The sequence below is a fragment of the Elephas maximus genome, chromosome 11 (assembly GCF_024166365.1).
Source record: "Elephas maximus indicus isolate mEleMax1 chromosome 11, mEleMax1 primary haplotype, whole genome shotgun sequence".
NCBI classification, from domain to species: domain Eukaryota; kingdom Metazoa; phylum Chordata; class Mammalia; order Proboscidea; family Elephantidae; genus Elephas; species Elephas maximus.
The window spans coordinates 96,111,723-96,122,464 of record NC_064829.1 but is presented as its reverse complement, the minus strand read 5'-3'; the positions used below and the strand labels follow the sequence as shown (position 1 = coordinate 96,122,464).

At 43.6% G+C, this 10,742-nt stretch overlaps 1 protein-coding gene across 1 annotated transcript in view; it reads right to left on the bottom strand.

Annotated features, from left to right (window-relative positions):
- Positions 1-10,742, bottom strand: part of LOC126086226 (zinc finger protein OZF-like) — a 42,493-nt gene that overhangs the window by 1,150 nt on the left and 30,601 nt on the right. The gene's annotated exons all lie outside the window — the stretch shown is intronic.

The following is a 10,742-nucleotide window of genomic DNA, read 5'->3' as shown; positions in this document are numbered from 1 at the left end:
TTTCTAGATTGCTTCGCAGATTATGGGCTCTGTGGTGAGACTGTCTCTACACGCTGAGTATTTCTTCCAGGATGTGGCCTTTACATACAGATACATTTTGGTCAAGGCTGTTTCCACAGATCTTTCCTATTGTTCTAGTCTATCTCAATATGACTGTGGGCCTTATCTACTTTTGGGGCGGTGCCAAGTTTGCCCTCGACTGTTGTTAGTTGCCAGAAAGTTTGACCCACTCTGGTGTCATGGATGAAAGGGTTGGCAATCAGCTTCCATAAAGATTACAGCCAAGAAAATTCAACAGGGCAGTCTACTCTGTAACACATGGGGTCACCATGAGTCTGAATCAACTCTACAACAAAGCCATGGCCATCTTAGAAGAATTTCAATGGGGGAAGGATTAAGAGGACTAGGCTGCTAAGCTTGGATTACCCAGCATTTTAGCCAGTGAGGTTAGACCAAGAAGGTGTGAGTTAAAGTCAAAACATAAATCCATATCCAGCCGCATTTTGTTTCTGACCTGTTCGGGAAATCCTAAGTTTAGAATTTGAAATTGTAGCCTATGAAATAACAGAATCCAATGCAAATGATTTTTGAAGAAATCACACACACCCATTTTTTTCTGGGATAACGCCATCAAAGCTCTAGTGCCTCTGTTTGCAACTGAGATTATTGGAAGACGACTCTGGAGTACTAGAGCATCTATGTTCTGTTTTGTCAGTTTCTTATGTCTGGCCCTATCTCCGCTCCCCAGTCTTACCCTCTCTGTGTAAATGAATAATTTCTTTTATAAGGATCACCACAAAGCTGGTTCCTATAAAGCGGAGGTTAAAGATGTCTCAAATGGTCAACTTTTCCAAACTGCTGTACCACTCTATCATCTCTAACAGCAACTACTCCCCCTCACCTCAGTACTCTCCCTCCCATCTTTGGTTTCCCTAATTCACCGCAATGTCTCACAGAACTCACAAACCATATCAAGAAAATGGCTCACTCTGTTGTGGAGGCTGGCAAGTCTCAAATCTGTGGATCAGGCATAGGGCGTCTCCCGACCCACATAGCTGCAGGGCTGATTAACCCAAAGCGGCAGGTCAGACCACAAGCTGCTTGCTCATAGGTCTGCAGAAGGTGGTGAATCAGGTCAGACAATAGGCCACCGGCTGACGGGGCAGCGGAGTCCAGCGAATTCCAGAATTGGCAAGTCAGATGGCAGACCTCTGGCTCAAGTCCCAAGGACTGGCGGTTAGACAATCACCAACCAGAAGTGGGATCCAGATGCAGAGAAAGGGAGCCCCTCGGTTGTGGAAGCTAGCAAGTCACAAATCTGTGGGTCAGTCATAGGCTTCTCCTGATCCACGTGGCTGCAGGGGCCGATGAACCCAAACTGGCAGGTCAGACCACAGACTGCTGGTTCACGAGGCTGTGGAAGCTTCGAATCAGGTCAGACAATAGGCCGACAGCCCACAGGGCTGAGGTGGTCAGCAAATCCTAGAATCGGCAGGTCAGATGGCAGGCCTCTGGCTCAAGTCCTGAGAACCAGCGCTTAGATGATTATGAACTGGACTCGGATCCAGGATGCAGAGAGAGACAGCCCCCCTAGGGCACCCACATATATACCTTGGATGCAGGCCACACCCCAAGGAAAGGTGTAACTTGAGTAACAGTGGGACTTGAGTCACACCCTTCTTCAAGTCTGTGACCCAGTACACACCCCACACCAATCCTCCCTCATTAACATGTAGAGGTTAGGATTTACAATACGTAAAATGGAGGACAACTATACAATACTGGGAATCATGGCCTAGCCAAGTTGATATATAACCCTAAGCATAATGGTTCCATATACCTCATTTGTATAGTGCCTCTCAATCCAAAGACCGTGGCTAGAAGGGCTATATTAAGTAATTCATTGCACCACACTTTCCCTTAGCCCAAAATCCCTGTAGCAGCAGTGAGCTATGGCTGAGACCAATCAAACGTTCCATAAATCCTGTTGTTAATTGCCATCAAGTGGATTATGACTCATGTAAATTGCCATAACTTTACAGAAATGTTAAAAACCTGTTTAAAATGATCCCATCCAATATGAATTGCTGTAAATTTTACAAAAAGATAAAGGAAATGAATAAGATCTGAGAATTGTCCAGTCCAAAAATTTGTCTGCTTTTCAGTTACTAATAAAGTTCAGTATCATGTTTATCGGCTATTCAGAGTCTCTTCTGTTGTGAATCTTTGTCCATTTTATTTCACTTTGTTGTCATTTTATTGATTTGGAAAAGTTATAGTTTAGGTCCCTGGGTGGTGCAAACGGTTTGTGCTGGATTACTAACTGCAGTGCGAAAAGATGGCTTTTATATGGCGTTTCTCGCCATGGTCTTGTAACTCCCACAAATGATTGGGTAGGACTGTGCAAATGAGGTGCTTGTGGCCTGCCAAGGGGATTGATTAGCCTCCTAATAATGTAAATAAAGTGCATAGCACTCTTGTCGGGGTGGGACCATACAAATAAGGTATATGGAACCCTAACAAGGGGATTGGTCAGTTTTCCCATCCTGCTAGGCTTAAAGGGAGACATGGGGGTGAGGGAGAGAGAGAGTTGGGAGCTATAACATGGAAGACAGCAAGAGATGGCGGCGCAGCAGTTGCAACAGCCATAGCGGCACAAGACTGCTATGCTGGGGATTGTCAGCCCACAGAGCTAGGAGCTTTGTAACACTTGCTCGAGCAAGGCAGAGGCCGAGGGCCAGAGAGAGGCCTGCCTTTAGGCACGGCTGAGAAGAGGCTGTCCTGATCGAAGAACTGTATCCTAACCCCAAGTCGTGCCCTGTTACTTCCTTAATAAACCCCATAACTGTGAGTACAGTCTGTGAATTCTGTATGGCCATTGCAATGGACGACTGAACTCAGCAAAGGAGTAGAGAGTGCCATGGGAAGAAACAACGGTGTCAGGGTTGGTAAGAAAGGTTGGAGAGAGGAGGTATATCTGGTAGGTATGCCTCACAAGAATCAGCTTTGGGCTGTTGATGCTGATAATGACTCTTCTCCTTCCCCTTTGGGACGTTAGGGAGGTCAGACGCCCCTGCCATGCCATTTTAACACTAGCCTGAAGGTTGGAGATTTGAGCTGCTCTCCAGAAGAAAGGCCTGGCTATCTGCTTCCATAAAGATTACAGCCAAGAAAACCTTATGGAGCAGTTCTACTCTGAAACATATGAGGCCACCGTGAGTTGGAATGGACACAATGGCAACGGGTTTGGTGGGTTTTTTGTTATTGTTTTTTTTTAATTTGTAGTCTAGATAAAAAAGTTACTAATCTTTTTTCAGTTGAGTGTTAAGTTCTCTGAGTCTGCAGCTTGCGTTCTCACTTTTTGTTGTCCTTCGTACAGAATTATTTCATTTGAATGTAGCTGAAATTTAACAATCTTTCCCATTATAGTTTGTGATTTTTATGTCTTTTTAATGAAGTCCTTCCCCACATGAAGACCAGAAAGACATTCTCTTGTATTTTCTTCTACAACTTTGGATATTACACTTCACATTTAGGTTTCCAGGGGTCGGCAAACTGAGGCCTGTGTGTCAAATTCAGGCCACAGCCTGCTTTGGCTTTGCCCTTGAGCTAAGACTATTTTTTATATATTTTTTAAAGGGTTAATAATCACACACACGGGTGTGTATGTATATATACACATATACTATATATATGGGTGTGTATATATAATGCAAATGTGTGTATACATATAAATGTGTAGATTTATATCATATACAGTATATGTTGTTGTCATTGGATGCTATCAATTCCACTTTGTAGCGATCCCATGTGGCATGGTAGAACTGCCCCTAGGGTTTTCTTGGCTGTAATCTTTATGGGAGCAGATCACCAGGACTTCCTTCTGTAGAGCCGCTGGGTAGGTTTGAACCACCTTTTGGTTAGCAGATGAGCACTTAAAGTTGTACCACCAGGGCTCATATATGGAGTCCTGGTAGCATGTGTGCATATATATATATATATATATGGAGTTCCTGGGTGGTGTAAACAGTTAAACATTCAACTACTAACAGGTTGGTAGATCAAAGCCACCCAGAAGCACCTTGGAAGAAAGGCCTGGTAATATGCTTCCAAAAAGGTCACAACCTTGAAAACCCTATGGAGCAAAGTTTTACTCTGAAACACATGGGGCCACCATGAATGAGTAGGAATCCACTTGACAGCAACAGGTTTATACATAGGAGAGACCATATGTGACCCACAAATTCTAAAATACTTATTATCTGGCCCTGTACAAAAGACGTTTGCTGACTTTTGGAATCAAATATGTAAAGGATTGATCGATTTGTGTATGAAGTAGACGCCAAGGATAACTGCAGTGCAATGGATTGCTTTTGTGTGGCTTTTCTTGCCATGGTCTTATAACTCACACCCAAGTGATTGGGTGGGACTGTGCAAATAGGGTAATTGCGGCCCACCAAGCGGATTGATCAGTTTTGCCACCCTGCTGGGCTTAAAACGAGCCATCCCAGAGGTGAAAAAAAGGATTCTACCACCACCAGGGAAGAATAGCCAAGAGCGGAGTGCATCCTTTGGACCCTGGATCCCTGTGCTGAGATGCTACTGGAACCAGAAGACCCAGACAGGAGGCATGTCTGACCTCTGCCTCACAGGAATCACCCTTGGGCTGTTGATCTTGATTCTCCTCCCCCCTTGTGAATTTAGAGGAGATCAGATGCCACCTCCATGCCATTTTTACAATAACCAATTCTCTCAGGACTCTTATAAAAATAATCCTTTTCCACACTAACACATAATGCCATCTCTGTTATTTATCCAGTTTCCATATGTATGGATTATTTTCTGAGCTCTCTGTTGCACTGGAGTATTTATTGGTCCTGCACCAACTAAACACTATCTTAATTACTATAGATTTATGATAAATCTTATCATCAAGCAGGGCAAAATCCCTATCATTTTTCTTTGTTAGAATTGTTTAAAATATTTTTGGGCATTTGTCTCCTGTGGGAATTTAGGATTGGCCTGTGTAGGACTATAAAAACCTCAGTAGAAGAGTTTGTTTTTTTTTTTTTCCTGGCTAGACATCAATACCAAAAAAAAAAAAGCAGTTGCTGTAGTCGATTCCGACTCTTGGTGACCCCATGTGTGTCAGAGTAGAACTGTGTTCCAAAGAGTTTTCAACGGCTAATTTTTCTTCCAAGACACCTCTGGGGGACTTGAACCATCAACCTTGACAGTTAGCAGCTGAAGCTGTTAGCCACTTGTGTGGCACAATTAGATCATGAATACAAGGTCCCCATAAATCCTTTGAAGGAGATTGGGCCTTTTTAAAAAAGGCCATTGGAGTGCAGTGGGTTTCTCTTATATATGCCTGTTCTGGCCTTGAGTTTATAATTCTGCCAAAAATGACGAGTTGCAGCATGCCCTGTGATTGATCTATTTTACACACCTTGCAGGGACTGGTCAGTCTACTATGCAAATAGGTTTGTAAAACCACCTGATAGGATTAAGTGACCTTGCAGGGATTAGTTGCTTTGTGGCCCGGATGCTTATATAGGCAGCCAACCCAACAGAGGTTTTTGAAAGAGGCAATGGAAGAGAGAGGGACCCTCTTAACAGAGCTGTAATATGGGTCAAGAGCCATAACATTGGAGACTGCACTAGACAGCAGCAAGCACAGCAGAGTCCAGCAGCAGATAAACAGCAAGCATCAGGGGCAGTGGGAACCATGGGGCCAACAGATGGTAGCAGTGGGCTTGCCAGCCCAGAGTAAGAGAGAGCTGAGTGCTTTCTGGCAGGAGGCTTCCTGGCAGAGCGGGGTGCCTCCAGCCACTTGTCAGAGGAGCCAAAAGAGCTGTAACACTTGACTGAGCAGGGCAGAGGCCCAAGGGCAGAGCAGAAGCCTCAGGAGCTGTGCAGGCCCCCAGGCAGCGTGGTGGTAGCTAAACGCAGAGCCCTACACAGCTCAGGGAAGAGCCCTCTAGGACTACAGAAAGTAGCTAAGAGAGCTGTTCTGATTGAAAGTTGTCCTAATTGACCAACTGCATCCTGTCTTCTGAGTTGTAGCTAGTTACTTCCCAGTTGATACTTATCCCAAGTTGTAGACTGTCACTTCTCTAATAAGCCACGTAACTGTGAGTATGGTCTGTGAGGTCAGTGTGGCCATTGCAATGCATTATTGAACCCAGCAGAGAAGTAAGAGAGTGCCATGGGAGGGATGGCTGGTGTCAAAAATGGTGAAAAAGTTGGGAGAATAGAGGTATGTCTGACCTCCACCTCATAGGAACCAGCTTTGGGCTGACCCTCATTCTTATCATTTTGGAATTTAGAGTTCTGATGCTAGATTACCATAGAGTACTGGAACAGAATTTAAGAAAGGGATTTCTAGATTGAGTAAGCAACAAAGATCTACTTCTCACTTCTATTCCATGTTCATTGTGGGTTGGCTGGGTTCTGCTCTACCTCATCATCATCCTCACTCTGGGACCCAGATGAATGGAGAAACCCCTACCTGGAATATTACTGGTTACCAAGGGAGAGGGAAAGAGAACACACGGTTCCTAAGGCTTCTACTCAGAAGTTACAATTATTTCCGCTCTCATCTCATTGAGTGAAGCAAACCAGATGGTGTTATCTAAATTCAAATATGTGGAAAAATGCAATCCTTCCATGTGCCTATAACAAGAGGGATCTGGAATATTTGTGAACAGTCCTAATGACTATGGCTGCAATTTAGGAAGGCTGAGTGTGTAAGGGGGAAAGTTAGTAGGTAAAGGAGAAATTAGCTAGTGCTGCTATAACAGGAATATAAGTGGGTGACTTTAAAGAATAAAAATTTATTTTCTCACAGTTTAGGAGGCTAGAAGTCTGAATTCAGGGTGCTGGATCCAGGGGGAAGCCTCTCTTTGTCCACTCTGGGGGGAAATTCTTGTCTCAGCTTCTCTAGCATTCTCTCAGAGTTCCTTGGAGATCTCCACGTGACATATCTTTTCCCCTTTCCTGCTTGCTGCGTCTGTGCCTAATCTGCTCTTTTTATAGCTCAAAATTGATTGGTTTAAGGCATGTCCTACACTGATATGGCCTTATTAAATAACAAAGAAAACTCTATTCCCAGATGGGATTACATCCACAGGTATAGGGGTTAGGATTTACAATGTTTTTTTTTTTTTTAATATTTATTTTTATTGTACTTTAGATGGAGGTTTATAGAGCCAACTAGCTTCTCATTAAATAATTAATACATATATTGTTTTGTGACAAACCCATGACACATAAACACTCCCCTTCTTGAACTTACGTTCCCCATTACTAGCTTTCCTGACCCCTCCTGCCTTCTTGTCCTCGCCACTGGGTTGGTGTGCCTATCTAGTCTCATTTTGTTTTATGGGCCTGTCTGATCTTTGGATGAAGGGTGGACCTCAGGGGTGACTTCATTACTGAGCTATAAGGGTGTCGGGGGGGATACTCTCAGGGTTTCTCCAGTCTCTGTCAGACCAGTAAGTCTGGTCCTTTTTTGTGAATTAGAATTTTGTTCTACATTTTTCTTCAGCTCTGTTTGGGACTGTCTATTGTGATCCCTGTCAGAGCAGTCAGTGGTGGTAGCGGGGCACCTTTGGACTAATCTTTCCCATGGGTCCTTGGTTTTCTTCATTCTCCCTTGCCCCAGACAGGGTGAGAGCAGTGGAGTATCTTAGATGGCCACTCACAAGCTTTTAAGACCCCAGATGCTACTCACCAAAGTAGAATGTAGAACATTTTCTTTATAAACTGTCATGCCAATTGAGCTAAATATTCCCTGAGACCGTGGTCCTCACATACAATGCATATTTTGGGGGGATACGATTCAATTCATGACAGGGAGTATGGAAAATGAAAAGGACAGCAGGAAGGAAAGTTAAAATTGCACATACAGCTGTTGCCATTAGTTGCCATCCAGTCAAGTCTGATTCATGGCGACCCCATGTGTTACAGAGTAGAGCTGCTCCATAGGGTTTTCTTGGCTGTACTTAACAGAAAGAGCTTGCCAGGACTTTTCACCCACAGTACTGCTGAGTGGGTTAGCAGTCGAGTGCAAACCATTTGCCTCACCATTTGCTGACAAGTTGCTTTCAACTCTTAGTGAGCCTATGTACAACAGAATGAGACACTGCCTGGTCCTGCGCCATCCTCACAATCATTGCTATGCTTGAGCCCACTGTTGCAGCCACCATGTCAATCCATCTCGTTGAGGGTCTTCTCTCTCGCTGACCCTCTATATACCAAGCGTAATGTCCTTCTCCAGGGACTGGTCCCTCCTGATAACATGTTCAAAGTATGTGAAATGAAGTCTTACTGGTGTGTACTATAGAAAAACTTGTTTGCATTTAAGCGAGAGTATATGAAAGGTAGTGGAAGCCACATGTTTGTAGTTACACTGTCAAAACCAGGGGAATCACGACTTACACTTAAATTGCTTAACTGAAAGGCAAATCACTGATTTTAACACAAATAAGTCTTTGCAACATCTTCTGAACCCCTGTATATTGGGGTAGTCTCACTAAAACTGGGTGAGCCAACTTGGTCATCTAACTAAAGAGGCTGTGGGTTAGTCAATAATGTGAGATGTCTTCAGTTGACTTTGGATTTCTGGCACAGTGTTTTTACAGCTAAGACTGTTCCATTTTATTTTTTCATTATAAAAATTCTAGTAATTAAAAAAATATATACAAAAATGGGATTGCAAATCTGTGTGTACCCAAAACCCACCACCATCATTCCGCCTTCCTTGTACTGAGGTTATTTTTGTGATTGGGACATCGTGAGAAGAACCAGTGATCCTTAGGGTTTGTATAATCTGATGAAAGTTGGTTCCTGTGATAACTGTGATGTCAAAATGCCAAGAGTAGCTGAATTAAATCCACTCAGTGATAGTAGTGGCCTACAGGAGTCCATCACCGGAAGAGTCCTCCAAGAATACATCTACAATATTCCAGCTCTTCTGAAAACCCCTGCTTATTTTGGGGTGTTACATGTTACAAAGGCTTCAGACACCAATTACCCAAAGTTAGGCCAGACTTGACAGGTGAAGGGCACAGTCCTTCACAAGGCTGCCCTCACTTCCAACACCAACCACAAGCTCCGCAGTCCCCAGACCACCCTCACTTCTGATTAGCTGGCTATATATTTGGGGGTTCGCACCACCCACTCAGGTTCAATAATTCTCTAGAACAAGTGACAGAATTCAGGGAAGTGCTGTACCTATCATTACAGTTTTACTGTAGCAAAAGGGAAAGATGAATAGGGTGAGGTCTGGGAGAGTTCCAAAAACAAAGCTTCTGTTGACCTCTTTCCATGGAGTCAGGACACATCATTCCTCCCAACACATTGATATGTGACAATATGCAGAATATTGCCAACCCAAAAAGGTCACCTGAGCTTTGGTGTCCAGAGTTTTCACTGAGGTTTCATTACATTGAAAGGATTGATTGAATCGTTGGCCCCCATGATTGAATTTAATCTCTGGGCCCTTCCCCTCTCTAGTTCAGGAAATCACCTTCATGAAACTAATCAACATTAAAAAAAATGGTAAATGAAATAAAAACATTGTAGTTTTGGTTGCTGAAGACTAAGGTGAGCCTGACCCAAGCCATGGTGTTTTCAATCGCCTCATATGCATGTGAGAGCTGGACAATGAGTAAGGAAGACCGAAGAAGAATTGATGGCTTTGAATCACGGTGTTGGTGAAGAATACTGACTATACCATGGACTGCCAAAAGAACAAACAAATCTGTCTTAGAAGAAGTACAGCCCAAATGCTCCTTAGAAGCAAGGATGGTGAGACTATGTCTTACACACTTTGGACATGTTATCAGGAGGAACCAATCCCTGGAGAAGGACATCATGTTTGGTAGAGTGTCAGTGAAAAAGAGGAAGACCTTCAATGAGATGGAATGACACAGTGGCTGCAACAATAGGCTCAAGCATAACAACAATTGTGAGGATAGTACAGGACCTGGCAGTGTTTCATTTTGTTGTACATAGGGTCACCATGAGTTGGAACTGACACCTAAGAACAACAGCACCAGTCTTGGTTGCTCTGTAGGGGTAGGCTTAACTTGCAGCTGGTCTGTGTTAGCTCTAAGATCTCAAGACCACCTGAAACGATCCAACTGACCACTGATCACGCTGATCAAGACAGAAATGAAGTATACTAGCTAGCAATTTCTAACATACAGTTTAAACCCCAAAGCTCCCCTCAAGGTGCTTGTCTATAAATGTTTATTGAAAATGGATAGATTGATGATCTACACCTGTTTAAGGTGCCCTGGTGGCATAATGGTTAAGTCCTCGGTTGCTAACCAAAAGGTCAGCAGTTCGAACCCATGCAGCTGCTCCGCGGGAGAAAAGACCTGGAGATCTGCTCCAGTACTGCTCCTGTAAAGATTACAGCATAGAAAACCCTATGGGGTAGTTCTGCTCTGTCACATGGGGTTACTATGAGTTGGAATCAACCCAACAGCACAAAACAGAAACACCTTTGTTGTTTACAAAGTCTGGTTTTCGCTATGTGACCAGTGAATATACAAGATCTCTCAGTAAACTTTTGCCTCAGCTTCCCTGAAACCAAGAAACCTCAATGTATTTTGGTGGTTTGTGACCTGGGGATGAAGCATGTCCTATGTGACTGAAAAAAGTTCCTCGAATCTGTGCCTGCGCATCTAAGAACATCTTGATGTTTGCTGGTGTTTTATTTTCTCATGCCA